Below are 17,129 nucleotides of genomic sequence, written 5' to 3' on the forward strand. Positions count from 1 at the left end.
GGTGCTGACTGCAGTGACCAGAGGGTCCAGCCAATCTCCCTATAAACTCGAATTCAGGACCAGGTCTTGTAAATTAGTTTGGGTTACCCCTTGCAGCCTGGAATCTTCAGAATTTGCATTCCTGAAAAAGGACTGGGGACAGTGCCTCACCAATAGCTTTACGTTTCCCCCAGAGCCTGGAGAGACCCTAGTGGCATACAATATTTAAATATAGATAGTTTCAGGCTCTTGTTAGGAGAGGGTTGCAGTGATTAAAGCAAATAGGAATTTTATTCAGATTCAACATTTCCCATTTGTAATTATCCTCTTGAAGTCCCTTTGTAATTATTCTTTTTTAGAAAAGATCATCTGTATTAGCATATTTAATCTAAAAATTTTAATTAGATGATGGTTTGCTCAAATTAGAGATGAATAAGTTTCCTATGTAACCCTCAAAAAAGATTGTTTTGTGCTTTGATATGCTGATGGAGAGAACACTCAAAAAAGCAAGGGAGGAAGGCGGGATTGCGCAGACATTGCCAAGTAATGATGTAAATTTCATATCCATGCTTTAAACTCCTCTAGCTTTATGTTACAGGCAAACACCAAGCTAACCACTTTGCATTTTTCCAGCTACCCCTAGCTAGCCTGTTCATTGATACATTAAACTCCATTAATATGCCAGACAATTAAAAGGAACTGCGGTATGGTGGAGCAAATATAGCATGTCTCGTAGTTTTTAAGAGCTTACAGTTTTGTGGCAAGACAGACATTAACTGAGCAATCACACAAGTGAGTGCTTACTTTCAAACTAAAATGAACACTTGGAAGCAGAGTAACAAGAGAGAGTGTGGCAAAGGAATATTTGAAGATAATTCTTTATGGGCCCTTCTGGTTTCTGCATGTCTTGTGTCAGTTTGTTCTGGACTATCTTTCCAAGGATATTTGTACAGCAAATAGACTTACAAGATAGAGATAGTACCTCCCTCCAGGGCAGAGGGCAGCTTGGTTTTCTGACAAGTATAACAAGATAAAGCCTCTCTTGTTATACTTAGGGCAAAGTATAGGGCAAAGACTGGGCAGGTTGGCTAGCAGCCTCCTTTTGAGATTAAAGGTTTCCTAAGATCAGGGTTCTTTAGCTATAATATAAACCTGTTGCATGTGTAATAACCATCTTGGCATGTGCAGTATCCATCTGGGATGGTCCACATCTCTTCTCCTCATGGGACTTGTGGCTTTGTGAGGAGCAGGGCAGGGGAACTCATACAAATATAAAGCCCATGCTGCCTGCTGTGCTGTGAGTAATAAAATCTTTTGTCTCTGATCCAGGAATCTTGTGTCTTCTGCCAGCATCCATGAACTGGTGGTAGGCTAACTTGTTAGCCCGTAAGTAGGGTAAAATCGGAGATCTTTCACAATTCTTGACACAGCTGGGAGGAGGACTATAGCCCAGTGTCATTCACAAGAGCTGCTTATAAGCTCATTGGTACTGAGATAGAAAGTGAGGGTTGGTCACTGGTTAACACCTTTCTTTTGGAGAAGGGAGGAAATGAGGCACAGAGCAGCCACCCTGATGGCTCCCCCACCCACCCACACACACACAGCACTGGAAGTCCTGTGCTTCACTACTGCTACAGAATGTGTAGAAGACAGAAAGCATAAGGTGTGGACTGCTATCTATTGTTGTTTATACTAAGCTAAGAGGTGGGAGAAGATCCCACCTCCCCAGCCTTTCTCAGGAAGGGATCAAGTTCTTAGGGGCCAATGAGAGAATTACTCCCCCCAAAAAGATACAGGGTCTGAGACTGCTCTCTAACTTCTGAACTTAGGGTCTGGCCGCATCCTAACTGCCAGTTTCTGTTTTTGGTAAAATGTGAAGCTGTTTGTCTCTTGCCCTTCTTGCAGATGAGGTAGGACCATGTGACACCATCCTACCTTAATAGCTATATAAAGTTTAAAGTAGTGAGGGAATAAGGCTGGTGGAGGAAGGGAAGACTGGCTGAGTCAGGGATTAGGATTGGGTCTTTGCTTGATTTTCTCACCTTGGCCCTTTTTTACAGTAGTTTTTCTTATCTTTTTTAAAAGACAGTTTCACAAAATAATTATGTACTTTAAAAATAGATCATGTTAGCAGACTTAAGTGAAGGAACCTAGAATGGTGGTAAGTCTGCAAAAGCCCTCTTAGCTTCCCTCCTTACACATGGCTACTCTTCAGAAGCCAAAGCAGGTACTCAGAGCTGAAGCTGGCCTCTTCCTTCTCAAACCCCAAGCTCTTGGGATACCTCAAACCTGTACCTCAACTATGGCATAGAAAGAATATATGACTGTCCTATTTGAAGAAAGACATTTGAGGAAAAATAAATATCTTTGATTATAAAAAGCAGAGACCATCCTGTCTGAAGGATGTACAGTAAAATAATTAATAGAGTTTCTGAAACTGTATGGAAACATTTTTTGAGCAAACTTTTCTTCTGAGGACAGGATGAAGGAGACAATGAAACATATATCCCCAAAGACAGAGGCTAGGTGGGGAGACAGTATCCTGAAGTTCTGGCATCACTGGGCCACTCTGATGGGTCCTGCCTTCATCTATAAGTTAGGGGTCAGAGAGAGGATTAATGATACTGGGTAGAAAAAAAAATCAATAACCTTAAAATTAATAGTCGTCCCTGCTGACTTGTAATTATGACTTTAATTCTATGTAGTCCTGGAATTTGAACTTACATTACTCCTAGTCTGAGAAACTTGTAATCCAAGAAATTAACTAGAAATGTTTTCAGGTTGGCGACTGCTTCCAAGCACCCAGCAGAAATCAGGACAAATCATTTCAATCCAAGCCCTTTGTGATTCCCAAAGTTAAATGTTAATAATAAGCTCAGAATAAAATCAAGCAAATATGAGGAATCAGACACATGAGCAAGAGTCAACACTAACTGCAAATTGCAGAAAAACACAGGCAAAAGCTGCAGACAGAAAATTACAAGCTACTGTATGCAAAAAAATGTGTGTTTTAAATGTTCAAAAAGTAAAGGATTGAATGTGTACACAAAAGAATTCAGTATCCAAAAAGACTAGGTAGTTCCACTTCCAAAAAGATGGCATATAAGTACTTTTCCTTAATCTTCCTGCTAAGCACAGCTCAAAACTCTGGACATTATATGTAAAGCAAACATAAGACCCCAAAAGGTGGACAGAAAAAGTCAGAATGACTAAGGACTTTGGGACTTGAGGAATAACATGGCATGAAGGCAGCATCAGCAAAGGCTTAATAGGGAGCCAGGAGTCCCACCCTTGCATAGCAGTAATGAGGGACTTTTCTACCCACTGGCTATTAACAGAGGCAGGCGGAGCGGAATGTGACCTTTCACCCAGTCAGGCTGCAATGTGGTGTGGTGCCCTTTTCCTCAACCTGCCAGAGTGGTATTAGAAAAGGCTGCCAAAATAGGAGATTTAATTAAGATCTGGTCTCAATTTATCATCCCAAGAACTTGATAGGTGAAGAGCCAATCAACAGATGCCGATGACAATATAACCCAAATGTTAAAATTAACTGAGAGGTCTGGCACTCAGTGCTCACGCCTGTAATCCCAGCACTTTGGGAGCCTGAGACAGGAGAATTGCTTGAGGCCAGAAGTTCAAGACCAGCCCTATCTCCACAGAAAATGAAAAGATTAGCCAGATGTAGTGACAAGCACCTATAGTCCTAGCTACTTGAGAGGCTGAGGCAGGAGGATTCCTTGAACCCAGGAGTTGGAGTCTGCAATGAGTTACAATTGTGCCACTGCCCTACAGCCTAGCTGACAGAACAAGCCCCATCTCTAAAAAAAAAAAAAAAAAAAACAAAAAAAACCTGAGAATGATTTTAAGGTAGCCATCACAAAAATGCTTCCATAAGCAATTATAAACATGCTTGAAACAAATAAAATGGAAAATCTCACCAAAAAAGAGAAAATTACAGTACTGTAAAAATATAATATCTAAAAGAAGAATCAAATGGAAATTTTTTTTTTTTTTTTTTTTTTTTTGAGATCAAGTTTTGCTCTTGTTACCCAGGCTGGAGTGCAATGGCGCGATCTCGGCTCACCGCAACCTCCGCCTCCTGGGTTCAGGCGATTCTCCTGCCTCAACCTCCTAAGTAGCTGGGATTACAGGCATGCGCCACCATGCCCAGCTAATTTTTTGTATTTTTAGTAGAGACGGGGTTTCACCACGTTGACCAGGATGGTCTCGATCTCTCGTGATCCACCCGCCTCGGCCTCCCAAAGTGCTGGGATTACAGGCTTGAGCCACCGTGCCCGGCCTCAAATGGAAATTTTAAAACCAAAAAATACAATAACAAAACTCTCAATGGATAGGCTTAACAGCAGAATCATGGGAATATAAGAAAGAATAACTGCACTTGAAGATAGAACAACAGAAATTTTGAACAGAGAGAAAATAGACTGAAACAAAGCAAAAAAGGGACAGTGCCTTAATGACCCATGGAACTATAGCAAAAGACCTAACATTCATGTCATCAAGTCTGGGAAGGAAAGGAGAATAAAGGCGATAAGCTGAAAGGCATTTAAAGAAATAATAGCTGAAAACATCCCAAATGTGACAGACAGCATAAAACTGCAGATTCAAGATGATGAGTAAACAACCCAGGATAAATCAGAGATCTATGCCAAGACACAGAACAAGCAAACTTCTGAAAACTAAAGACAAAGAGAATTCTTCAAAGCAATGAGAAAGTTTTACCGAGAGGGGGAGCAGTCGGAATGACAGTAGCTTTCTCATAGGAAATCATGAAGGCCAGAAGCAGCAGCCCCTTAAGGTCACATGCTGAATCAGTTTGTTCTTTCTAACAGTAATCTGCCCGTTAGGCAGCTTTACTCCAGGTAGACACCCCATGGGAACCTCAGAACTTACCCTCAGGTGGTGGTGTCTAGCGTTTGCTGTGTTTGTTTTTGCCTTTAAGGAACTTTGATCCTTTGATCCAGAGAAATAAAAATGCTTAGAAGGGCTGTCATTAGGAGATAGCTATTCATTAGCCCCTCAACCGCAAATTATCCTGCATGCTGAGAACTTCCGAGAAGCCTCCAGCACCCATTACAGCAGCACGAAAAAGCTAAGCCAGATGCCTTTTAGGTACATTTCATTCTGGGCCCAGCGTTATTTCCTTTATCTCACACTCACCTTGTTATTGCTCCTCCCTTTCAAACAGTTCTTAGTTTTTTGAAGGCCATACCCCTTCCTTCCCACACTTCGCCTTTTTCTCTATTTTTCTGGGACAGGGTCTCACTCTGTTGCCTAGGCTGGTGTGTAGTGGCGTGACCTCAGCTCAGTGCAAGCTCTGCCTCCTGGGTTCAAGGGATTGTCTTACCTCCGCCTCCCTAGTAGCTGGGACTACAGGTGCACACCACCATGCCAAGCTAATTTTTGTATTTTTTGTAGTCTTTAAAAAATATTTTAACATACACACACACACACGCACACACATTTTCAAAAGATTTTTTTTAAAAAAGGAATGGATTTGGGAAAGAAAAACGTGGGCCAACGGAGAAGCATGAAATAGAAAATGAATATATGGCTGACTCTTGAACACCACAGGCTTTAACTGCTTAGGTCAGTAAAAGTTACACCAAGTATGCCTGCCCCACCTTCCATCTCCTCCACCTACTAACCTCTGCCACCCCTGAGACAACAAGACCAATCCCTCTTCTTCTTCCTCTTCCTAGGCCTACTCACTCTGAAGACAACCAGGACAAAGACCTTGATGATGACACTTCCACTTAATGCATAGTAAATATATTTTCTCCTATTTATGATTTTCTTAATTTTTTTCTTATGATTGTCTAAATTTTTGCTCTAGCTTACTTTATTGTAAGAATACAGTATGTAATATATTAACATACAAAATATGTGTTAATTGATTGTCAGCTGGTTAGACTTCCAGTCAATAGCAGGCTATTAGCAGTTAAGTTTTGGGGAAGTGAAGTGTTATATGTGGATTTTTGACTGTGTGTGGGATAAGCACTCCTAATCCCTGCATTGTTCAAGGGTCAACTGTAAATATAAGGTAGTTTGTTAATTGTTTTATCACCCAAACAAACTAGTACAGAAAATGCCCTGTACAACGTAGGGCAATAAAGATTTAAAGATGGAGGTATTTCCTTTGAAAGACAGGATTTCAAAGTGTTGGGACTGAGGCTGCAGTCCTTGATTTTGGATGGATCATTAGTAGTGTGGCATCCGACTTGCTGTTGCTGTGGCTTTTTTTAAGAAGTCAAAAGCCTTCAGGGTCCAGTCATGGGGGAAGTCACACAATCTCCTGATGAAATCACTTCTCTTCCATTCTTTCTTTAATTTTCTTCATTTTTATTTTTTATGTTTTTGAGATGGAGTCTGACTCTGTTGCCCAGGCTGGAGTGCAGTGGCATGATCTCGGCTCACTGCAACCTCTGCCTCCTGGGTTCAAGTGATTCTTCTGCCTCAGCCTCCCAAGTAGTGTGCCACCAGGCCCAGCTAATTTTTGTATTTTTAGTAGAGATGGTGTTTCACCATGTTGTCCAGGCTAGTCTGAAACTCCTGACCTCAAGTGGTCCATCTTGCTCAGCTCCCAAAGTGTTGGGATCACAGCATGAGCCACCCCGCCTGGCCTTCTCTTCCCTTCTGAGGAGACTGCTCAGCAGGCCCATATTTCTGATGTGCTTGGAGAAAGTTTGCTCTGGTTTCTATAGCTTAGTTACAAAACTTTATAGTCATAATGCCTGTTCATAGCCTCTCTCCTCTTGGTAGTAAGGTCCATAAGTTTCTTCCTTATAGGGTAGAGCAGACATTTGGTCTTTGCTGGGAAGAACCTGAGTGTGGTAGCAAGACCTTTCTAGAGAGAACTTCGGGCAAAATGATAAAGAAAACGAAACTGAAATTAATCCACAGTGTCTGTAGCTGAAAGCAACTTCTAGGGCCTTCTGGTTAAGTCTTTCTGGTATGATAAGCATTGGATAGTTGGGTCCTGGGTTCAGGTCTCATCATCTATGAGACTTTGGGAAAATCATTTTAACTTCTTTGTGATTCAGTTTCAAAATCTATGAAGTGACCCTCTCAACAGGGGTGGATGCGATGAGCTGAAATGTATAGTAATAGACACCCAACAGATGGCCCTAAGTTGTTATGGCGGTGGTTCAAGGGGGTCTGGAAGGACTTGGGCTCCCTGCCTTTCTGCTCTGTCTTGTTGGTATGTGGTTGCTGTTTCCAACATCATCTCATGGTCTCAGATGGCTGCTGGGATTCCAGTCTGCTTCTCAGACATTTTGGTGTTACGGAAGTTGAAAGGGGAAAGAGCAAAAAGATCATATTTCACCACAGCGTCAGTGTTCCTTAAGCATATTAGCTACAGGAGAGGCAGGGAAATGTAGTCTTTGGGTTAGGCCCAGGGCTGCATGCAGTGGTGCAGGTGTTCTGTTGGTGAGAAGTGGCAGCATGGTGGGGAGGAGATGGTACTGGGTTGATGAGCAGCAGTTCCAGAGGCAACAGTTGCCCTGGATGGGGTTAGGAAACAGTCATCAGGGATGAGGTGGAGAGAAGAAAGTTGTCCAAGAGAAGGTGAGTGTTCTTCCATAACCATGCGGCGTTTTGATTTTTATTCTGTCAGTTAAGCATGAGCATATTTTGCCCCACAGAAGGGATTTTTTGAGGCTCTGTTTGGTTTAGTGTAGAGATAGGAGGTTTATATGGAAAACAAACAACTCAGCCAGCAGCTGGGCACACACAGTAAATGACTGCCAGGTTGTGGGTAACAGCAGAGTTGCTCTGAGCAGTGATTCTCATCTCTCTTCCTCTTTGATGAACACAAGGCCACAAACGTCCTTCTCAATGACAGTTGTTTTAGCATCAGCATTCTGAGTGACTGACTTACAGAGAATTTCAGAATAGGATGTTATTTGCCATTTCTCTTATCTGGAAGATGAAGCTGGTACAAGAGAGTGACATTTTAGGTGGGAAGTTTCAACTATAAGTACTCAAGATCTTTTCCACTTTTTTTTCTTTCATCCTTTATACCCAATCAAGAACACTGGCAATTATTTTCCTTCAGTATCTCCTACTTTGATCTTTCCCTCTCAGTTCACATTGCTCATGGGTCTGGATTACTGCCCCATCTACTTTTCAACTAACCTTTCACACTTAAACCTTCTCATCCTAACTAGGCTACTTATCTTGCAGAGCAGTAGCTCTTCATTAAATCTATTTCTCATACTGTTTTCTATCTGCTCAAAACCCTTCTACCACTGCCTCTTTTTTACATGAAGTTATCCATTTCTTCATAGGCATAACAGTGAGAACTGTTGGAGGGTAAAGGAGCAGATTACTCAGACATTGGAGTCTTAGACACTTCTGTAAGATAGCTTGCTTAGGCTTTATTTTCTATGTTGATAAAACATGGTTATTATTTTATATTTGCCCCAAGATAAATAAAATAATTTCCTGTTTTGTCTTTCTATAGCTTACTTTATGTATTTCATACAGTCCTATAACTTTTCTGATGTGTATGTGGTGTATGTGCTGCTTTTTGGCAGTTGGGTGAGCATCTATTTCTACTCCCTATACTATATTCATTCCTTCATTCATTAACTTATTGATTATTCTAACAAGTATTTTTCAAGATTTTCTGCTCACCAAACATAGCAGGAGCTGCTGGATTTATATTTGTATTGCAGTTGCAGGCCCATCACTCAAATTGATGTGGATTTCTCTCATCTCTTCATTTCACTCTTATAAAATTTTTATTTTTCAAGGCCCAATTCTAGATCAAATATTACCAAAAAAGTAATCCCCCCACTCCTCTAGCATTCATGGATTGATTCTGAATGTGTATGGGGAAGTTTTAGCTATGTTAGTCAAAGCTCTTTGAATGTCAGTGACAGAAACTCAACTCAGGTTGTGTAGACCCTCACAGCCAAATAGCAGGAGGGGCAGTTGCTGACAAGTTGGGTTTTTTGGAAGAAGAAAGTTGAAGGCTCTCAGGGCTTTCCCCTCCCTCTCTGTTTTCCTCTTTTCTATTTCTTTGCTTCCGTTGGTCCTGCTTGTTGCTTTCCTTCACCCCTAGAGCACACTGATGGGCTGTCAGGTATAGTTGGAATTTGATCTGTACAACCTTTGGGCTTCTATCATATAGCTTTGTAATCATAGAGGGAAAGAATCCTGGGGGATGATTCCATCTGGCCCAGCTAGAATCCCAAGTCCATCTCTTTGTGGTCTGTTGCTGTAAGAAAGGGATGGCACAGTGGATTGGCAGAAACGGTAGTTATTAGAGAGTCTTCCCTAAAATAATTGACCTGATCTTGTTCTGGGAAAGATAAAGAATTTTGTGTTGGCCAGTCGTGATTCTTCTGTGTTCATTTGCAGGCTGTGATTCAATGGGCAATCCCTGAGGACAGCAATCACATCTTGTATTCTGTTAGATCAGGTCTAGTCCTAATTAACATGAGGAAGGATGAGGGTAGGGCTCATTAAACACCCACTCTGACGAAAGAGATCATGAAGGCCACCGGGGCTTCCTCCATTTACCAGTCCCAGAGCTTTTGGGAGGCCAAGGCACAAGGTCTTCAAACACTTTCAAGAGCAGCATGTACCTGAGGCACACGGAAATTGCTGCCTGTCTACCCTGAGTTAAGTTGCAGTAATCCTCTGTATTAGTCCACTTTCACACTGCTATAAAGATATTATCTGAGACTGGGTAATTTATAAAGAAAGGAAGTTTAATTGACTCACAGTGCCACGTGGCTGTGGGGGCCTCAGGAAACTTACAATCATGGTGGAAGGGGAAGCAGGCATCTTCTTTACAAGGCAGCAAGAAAGAGTGAGAGGGAGTACAGAAAAAAACTGCCAGTTTTAAAACCATCAGCTCTCATGTGACTCACTCAATATCATGAGAATAACACAGAGGAAACTGCCTCCATAATCCAATCACTTCCGTCCCTTCACATGTGGGGATTATAATTCAAGATGAGATTTGGGTGGGGACACAGAGCCAAACCATATCATCCTCCCAGCTCTGACCTGCAGCCTGAGCTGGGGATGTGGCACTCTGAACCCAGACTAATAGTGGTTGTTACATCCCAGTGTTTCTGCCCAAAGGCCTGGTGAGGAGACTGTTTACTCAGTGTCCCTCATGGGGGCTTCCCTCTGATTAGAGTCACCCAAAGGCCAGTATGTGTTAGGACAGTTCACAGAGCTGGTCACCAAGGCTGATCAAGGCAGACCAGGAGGACAGTCTTGGATGAGTCTTGCATTGAGAGTTTTGATGATGAGAACTTGGATATAGTGGTTAAATATGAAGCCAGAATACTTAATTCAAATCTTGTTTTTACAGGTTATGAACTTTGAGATCTCTCATAAGTTACTTTATTTTTGTCTCTCAATTTCTTCAATAGTAAATCAGGGATAATCAGTCAAGCTGTTAAACCGTAATAATCTTCATAGATACCTGGTTAGACCAATCATAGTAGACTTGAGCACTGGTCCTGGAGCAAGGACCCAGGGACCCTCTTTAATCCTTTAGTTACTAAACATGGAGTGATGCAGAGGGTCCTAAAGGAAGTGCCCAGATGACCCCAGTGGCTGAGGACACACAGGAAGCTTGTGTTTTGATTTTTTTACCACCTGTAAATATTTCAATATTTTAAACCACTGCTATATGTGTAGGATTGGCCAGACATTACCCTGGGGATAGTAATGGTACTTCACAGGACTTTTGTCAGGGATACCAGTTAATGTGCAAGCCATGCATTGCTCAAGCCCAGCAGTGTCATTTACTTCTGAGCCATGTAGAAGTCTGGAGTTACAATGACAATTTTCTGGCAGACAGCGGTAAAGTGTCTCGAGGAAAGAGTGTACTCTAATTTGCACTATATTGCCATATGGTTTAGTGGAGGGACTGGCTGCTGTGGAGATTAAATGAGATAACCCATCCCAAGTGCTTAGAATAATGCAGGAGGGTAGTAAGACCTCAGTGTAAGTTAGTTATTACTCTCTATAAATGAAGTAATGTTGACTCACCGACAGCATGCTAAGAAGTAATTGTTCATCATTCAACTTCAAACTTGTTATATCACACTGTGCACTGTGTAAAATAAATTCACTTTAAAAAATTAGTTCTGCCTTTATCTGTTTTCTCCCAACATGCAAAATTCCAAACAGTCAGAAAAATTGAAAGAATTATGCACTGAACATCCATATGCCCATGGTCTAGATTTTCAAATTAACATTTTTCTTTGTTTGCTTTGTCACACATGTCTGCATCTACCTAACCCTTTATTTAGGCATCAATTTATTTTTAAGTGCATTTCAAAGTTCTTGACAGTATCAGTATACTTAATTATTGAACTTCAGCATGCATATCATTAACTAGTGTTCAATATTTGTGTTTTTTAAGGTAAAATATACATGTAATGAAATGTACAAAGTTTAAGTGTATCATTTGAGGCTGGCTGTGGTGGCTCACACCTGTAATCACAGCACTTTGGGATGCCTAGGTGGGTGGATAAGCTGAGGTCAGGAGTTGAAGACCAGCCTGGCCAACATGGTGAAACCCCATCTCTACTAAACATACAGTAATTAGTTGGGCGTGCTGGCACATGCCTATAATCCCAGCTACTTGGGAGGCTGAGGCAGGAGAATTGCTTGAACCTGGGGAGCAGACGTTGCAGTGAGCTGCGATCGCACCACTGCACTCCAGCCTGGGCCACAGGTATGTTTTATATCTTGATAGGGGTTTGGGTTACACATGTAAAATAGGCATTATTTTACATGCCCAGCCCAAAGTTCCCTCAGGCCACCATGCAGTCAACAACTATTGTCACAACTCCTAGGCAACCACTCTTCTGATTTTTTTCACTCTGTATTAGCTTTTTCTGTGCTAAAACTTTATATAAATGGATCGTTACTGTATTTATTCTTTTATGTAAGACTTCTTTCACTCAACGTATTATTTTTGAGATGTATCTATATCATTGACTGCATTAGCAGGTCTCAATTGATGAGTAGTATTATATCATATGATATGGCTTCTTATCCTCCTGCTGATGGACACCTGCAGTGTTTCCCACTTAGAGCTATTGTGAATAAAACTGCTGTCATCCTTCTAGTACAGGCCTTTTTTGTGGACATATGTTTTCATTTTGGGGGATAAATATGTAGGAGTAAAATTAGTAGAGTGGGTATCTGTTTCATTTTATTAAAAACTGTGGGACCTTTCCCCAAATTGGTCATATTTTACGTTCTCATCAACAAGGAATGAGGGTTATAGTTGTTGTGCATTCTTGCCACTATTTGATATTATCTGTCCTTGTCATTTTAGCTACTCTATGGGAGTATACTAGAATTGTGTTTTTAATTTGTATTTCCCCAATGACTAATTACTTGAGCACTTTTTGTGTGCTATTGGCCATTCATATATATCCATTTCTAAAGTGTCAGTTCAAATCTTCCCCATTAAAAACACCTTTTCATTTTGAATTAATTTTAGGCTTACAAAAAAACTTTCAAAAATGGTGCAGAGTTCATGTATGTGCTTCATCTGGTTTCTTCTAATGTTAACATCACATTTAACTATAGTACAATGGACAAAACCAGGACCTTAACACTGGCACAATACTATTCACTAAACTAGACTTGATTCAAATGCACCAGCTTCCCATAGTTTTTCTGTTTCAAGATTCTATCTAGGATCTCATATTGCATTAAAAATTTAAAAGAAAAAAATTTTTTGAGACAGAAACTCACTCTGTCACGTCGGCTCACTGTGACCTCCCCCTCTGGTGTTCAACTGATTTTCATGCTTCAGCATCCCGAGTAGCTGGGATTACAGGTGTGCACCATGATGCCCGCGCAATTTTTTTATTTTTATTTTTTAAGAGAGGAGGTTTCACCATGTTGGCCAAGCTGTTCTTGAACTCCTGACCTCAAGTGATTCACCGCCTTGGCCTTCCAAAGTGCTGGGATTACAGGCGTAAGCTACCGTACCCAGCTCATACTGCATTTAATTGTTATTTAGTATATTCCCTCCCCTTTTAAAAATTGAGTTTTTCTTTTTATCATTAAATTCCGGGCGTTCTTTTCTGAATACAAGTTCTTTTAGACTTATGCTGTGAAATTATTTTTCCCAGTATTTGACTTGCCTGTGCATTTTTGAAATGTTGAATTTGATTAGCAGACATTTTTAATTTTGATGGTCTAATTTATCCAATTTTTCTGTTATGGTTGTTGCTTTCTGTGTTCTACTTCAGAAAATTTTGTCTCTCCTTAACTTGGGAAGATAATTTCCTGTTTTCTTGAAGAGAAAATTTAAAGTTTTACCTTCTGTATTTAGATTTATAGTCCATCTCAAAGTAATTTTTATGGTGTATAGTGGTTGAGACTAATTTTTTTTCTCATATGGATTTTCAACTGCTCCAAGACCATTTATTAAAAAAAAATTTTCCTTCATCATTAGGTTTTTTTGGTTCCTTGGTTGGAAACCAAGTTATTTTATAGGTGTCTGACATTGGTCTATTTTTCTATTCTGCTGGTACTATAGTGTCTTCATTACTGTAGCGTTAGGGTAAATCTTGAAGTTGGTTAGTATCAGTTCTCTAAAGTTATTTCTATTTTAGGTACGTTGCATTTCCACATACATTTTAGAGTCAGCTTTTTGATTTCTACAACACAGGCTGTGGCATTTTTGCTGGGATTTGGGAAGAAATGGTATAAAAATGTAGTCTTCCAACTCATGAATATGATAACATTTTCAACATTATTTCTAAATGTTTCAAAAATTTCCGAAAGATCTTATCAGTCTTTATTTCCTTAGTTTCTCTGGGCAGTGTTTTGTAGTTTTTAGTCTTGTACATCTTCTGATGCACTAATTCCTAACTACATTATGGCTTTTGAAGCTATTGTAAGCGAATCTTTTTTTTTTTTTTTGAGATGGAGTTTTGCTTTTGTTGCCCAAGTTGGAGTGCAATGGCGTGATCTTGGCTCCCTGAAACCTCCGCCTCCTGGGTTCAAGTGATTCTTCTGTCTCAGCCCCCTGAGTAGCTGGGATTACAGGTGTGCACCACCACAAATGGCTATTTTTTTTTTTTTTTTTTGTATTTTTGTAGAAACGGGGTTTCACCATATTAGCCAGGCTGGTCTCAAATTCCTGATCTCAGGTGATCTGCCTGCCTCGGCCTCCCAGCATGCTGGGATTACAGGCATGAGACACTGCGCCTGGCCTGTAAGTAAAATTTTGAAACATTTTTTCTTTCTTTTTAAAAAAAATTTGTTTGGAAATATTGTTTTTTCTTTTTAAAAAATTTATTTATTATACTTTAAGTTCTGGGGAACATTTATTTTCCAATTTGCTACCAAAAATATACAAAAATGCAATTGGTTTTTGTATGGTGACCTTGCAAAATTCTCTTAGTTCTGATAGATTTGTAGATCCTTAGAATTTTCTAAGTAAACAATTATGTCATCTGTGAATAGAGATGAATTGGTTTTACTTTCTTCCTTTTTGATCTTTATGCCTATTTTCTTATCCACTGCATGAGATAGGATCTTTGGTACAATACTGAGAAGAAGTTAAAAAAAAGTGCTTTTCTCAAAACAATTTATGGGGAAAGCATTCAATATTTTACCATGAAGTTTAATAATGGGTTTTCTTAGATGTTTTTTGTCAGATTGATGTAGTTCCTTTGTATTTATTATTTGCTAGGAGATTCTAGCATAATGGCCATTGCATTTTATCAAATGTTTCTTATTTTTCTATTGAAATGCTTAAATAGTTTCTCTCTCTTAATCTGCTAATATAATGAATTATATTGACTTTCCAGTGTTAGTTTATCCAAGAAATATACAACCTTATATTTCTGGAATAAACTGCAATTGGAGTTTATATATATATATATTTACATATATAAATTTTTATATATTTCTATATATGATTTGCTAATATCTCTTTGAGGATTTTTTTTTTCTGTCTATTTCCATGAGGGATATTCAATCATTTTAAAATTTTTTGTAATTTCCTTATCAAGCTTTATATCAAGGTTATATGAGCTTCATAAATGAGTTGGAAAGCAGTCTCTTTCTATTTTCTGAAACAGTTTGTGTTAACATTCATATTAGTTCTATAAATCTTAGCCAGAGGCCATCAGATTTTTAGTTTTCCACATATAGATCTTGTATATGTGGAAGATATATATATATATATATATATAAAATTAAATATATACTTTAATTATATATTTAATATAATTATAATATATAATTAAATTTTATATTATTAATATATTATATATATATAGTATTGAGTACTATTTCATTGTCTGGATGTACCACAGTCTATCCCTTCACCTACTGAAGAAGGAGCTTGGTTGCTTACAAGTTTTGTCAATTATGAATAATGCTACTATAAATATGATTATGGAACTTTTTGTGTAGACAAGTTTTCAACTCCTTTGGGTAATACTAAGGGATGTGACTGCTGGATCATATGACAAGAGTATATTTAGTTTTTTGAGAAACTGCCAAATTGTCTTCCAAAATGGCTGTACCATTTCACGTTTCTACTAGCAATGAATGAGGGTTTCTCTTATTTCACATTTGCCAGCATTTGGTGTTGCCAATATTTTGAATTTTGGCCATTCCTATAGGTGTGTATTGGTATCTCATTATTGTTTTAATTTATATTTTCCTGAAGACATATGACATGGTCCATCTTTTCATATGCCTGTTTTCTATCGGTATATCTTTTTTGGTGAGGTGTCCCTTAAGGCCTTTGGCCCACTTTTTATTCATGCTCTTTGTTTTCTTACTGTTGACTTTTAGGAGTTCTTGGCATATTTTCGATAACAGTTCTTTGTAAGATGTCTTTTGCAAATATTTTCTTGCAGTCTGTAGCTTGTTTTCACATTCTCTTGACATTGTCTTTTGCAGGCAGAACTTTTAAATTTGACTAAAGCTCAGCTTGTCAATGATTTCTTTCATGGATTTTGACTTTGGTGTTTTATCTAAAAAGACATTACCATACCCAAGATCATCTAAGTTTTTTCCACTGTTTTTTCCTAGGAATTTTGTAGTTTTGTATTTTATATTTAGGTCTATGATCCAATTGTGATAATTTTTGGAAGACTGTAAGATCTGTGTTTAGGTTCACTATTTTGCATGTGGAGGCCCAGTTGTACTAGCACCATTTGTTAAAATTTTTTTTTCCACAGCTTTTACTCCTTTGTCAAAGATAAATTGACTACATTTACATGGGTCTATTTGTGGGCTCTCTGTTCTGTTCCATTGATCTATTTGTCTGTTCTTTTACCAATACCACACTGTCTTGATTACTATAGCTTTATTGTAAGTCTTGAAGTCAGATAGTGTTGGTCCTTTCACTTTTTTCTTCTCATTCAATATCGTGTTGGCAAATTTTAGGCCTTTTGCCACTCCATGTAAACCTTAGAATCGATTTGTTGATATCTAAAAATTATTTGCTGAGATTTTGATTGGGATTGCATTGAACTTATAGATCAATGGGAAGGACTGACATCTTGACAATATTGAGTTTTCCTATTTATGAACATGGAATATTTGTTTATTTATTTAGTTTTTTCTTGATTTTTTTCATCAGATTTTTAGTTTTCCACATATAGATCTTGTATATGTGGAAGAGATATATATATATATAAAATTAAATACATAATATATAATTAAATTATATATTATATAATATTTTGGGGAAGTGCCAATGTAAAAGTGTGTTTTAAATATCAAATTCCACATATTCACTGCTGGTATACAGAAAAGTGATTAACATGTTTATATTAGCTTTGTATGTTTCAACCTTGTTATAATTATATGTTATCAAGTTTTTTCTTAAAAAAAATCAATTCTTTTGGATTTTCTGCAAAGATGATCATGTCATCTGCCAAAAAGATAGTTTTATTTCTTTCTTTCCAATCTGTATACCTTTTGTTTACTTTTCTTGTTTTATTACCCTAGCTAGAACTTTCAGTACAGTGTCAAAAAGGAGCAGCAAGAGGGGACATCTTGCCTTGTACCTGATTTTAGTGGCAAAGCTTCTAGTTTCCTACTGTTAAGTACTCTTTTTAGCTGGAGGTGTTTTGTAGATATACTTTATTAAGTTGAGAAAG

General features: G+C 38.6%; 1 long non-coding RNA gene across 3 annotated transcripts in view; it reads left to right on the top strand.

The window, feature by feature from the left end:
- The first annotated feature begins 5,689 nt into the window (after positions 1 to 5,689).
- LOC128932123 (uncharacterized) overlaps positions 5,690 to 17,129 on the top strand; it is a 152,103-nt gene continuing 140,663 nt past the window's right edge. For all 3 annotated transcript variants that reach the window (XR_013526654.1, XR_013526651.1, XR_008481573.2), the window contains exon 1: positions 5,690 to 5,763. This is a non-coding gene — a long non-coding RNA (uncharacterized LOC128932123). The remainder of the gene's footprint in view (positions 5,764 to 17,129) is intronic.

The sequence above is a fragment of the Callithrix jacchus genome, chromosome 1 (assembly GCF_049354715.1).
Source record: "Callithrix jacchus isolate 240 chromosome 1, calJac240_pri, whole genome shotgun sequence".
Classification (NCBI taxonomy): Eukaryota; Metazoa; Chordata; class Mammalia; order Primates; family Cebidae; genus Callithrix; species Callithrix jacchus.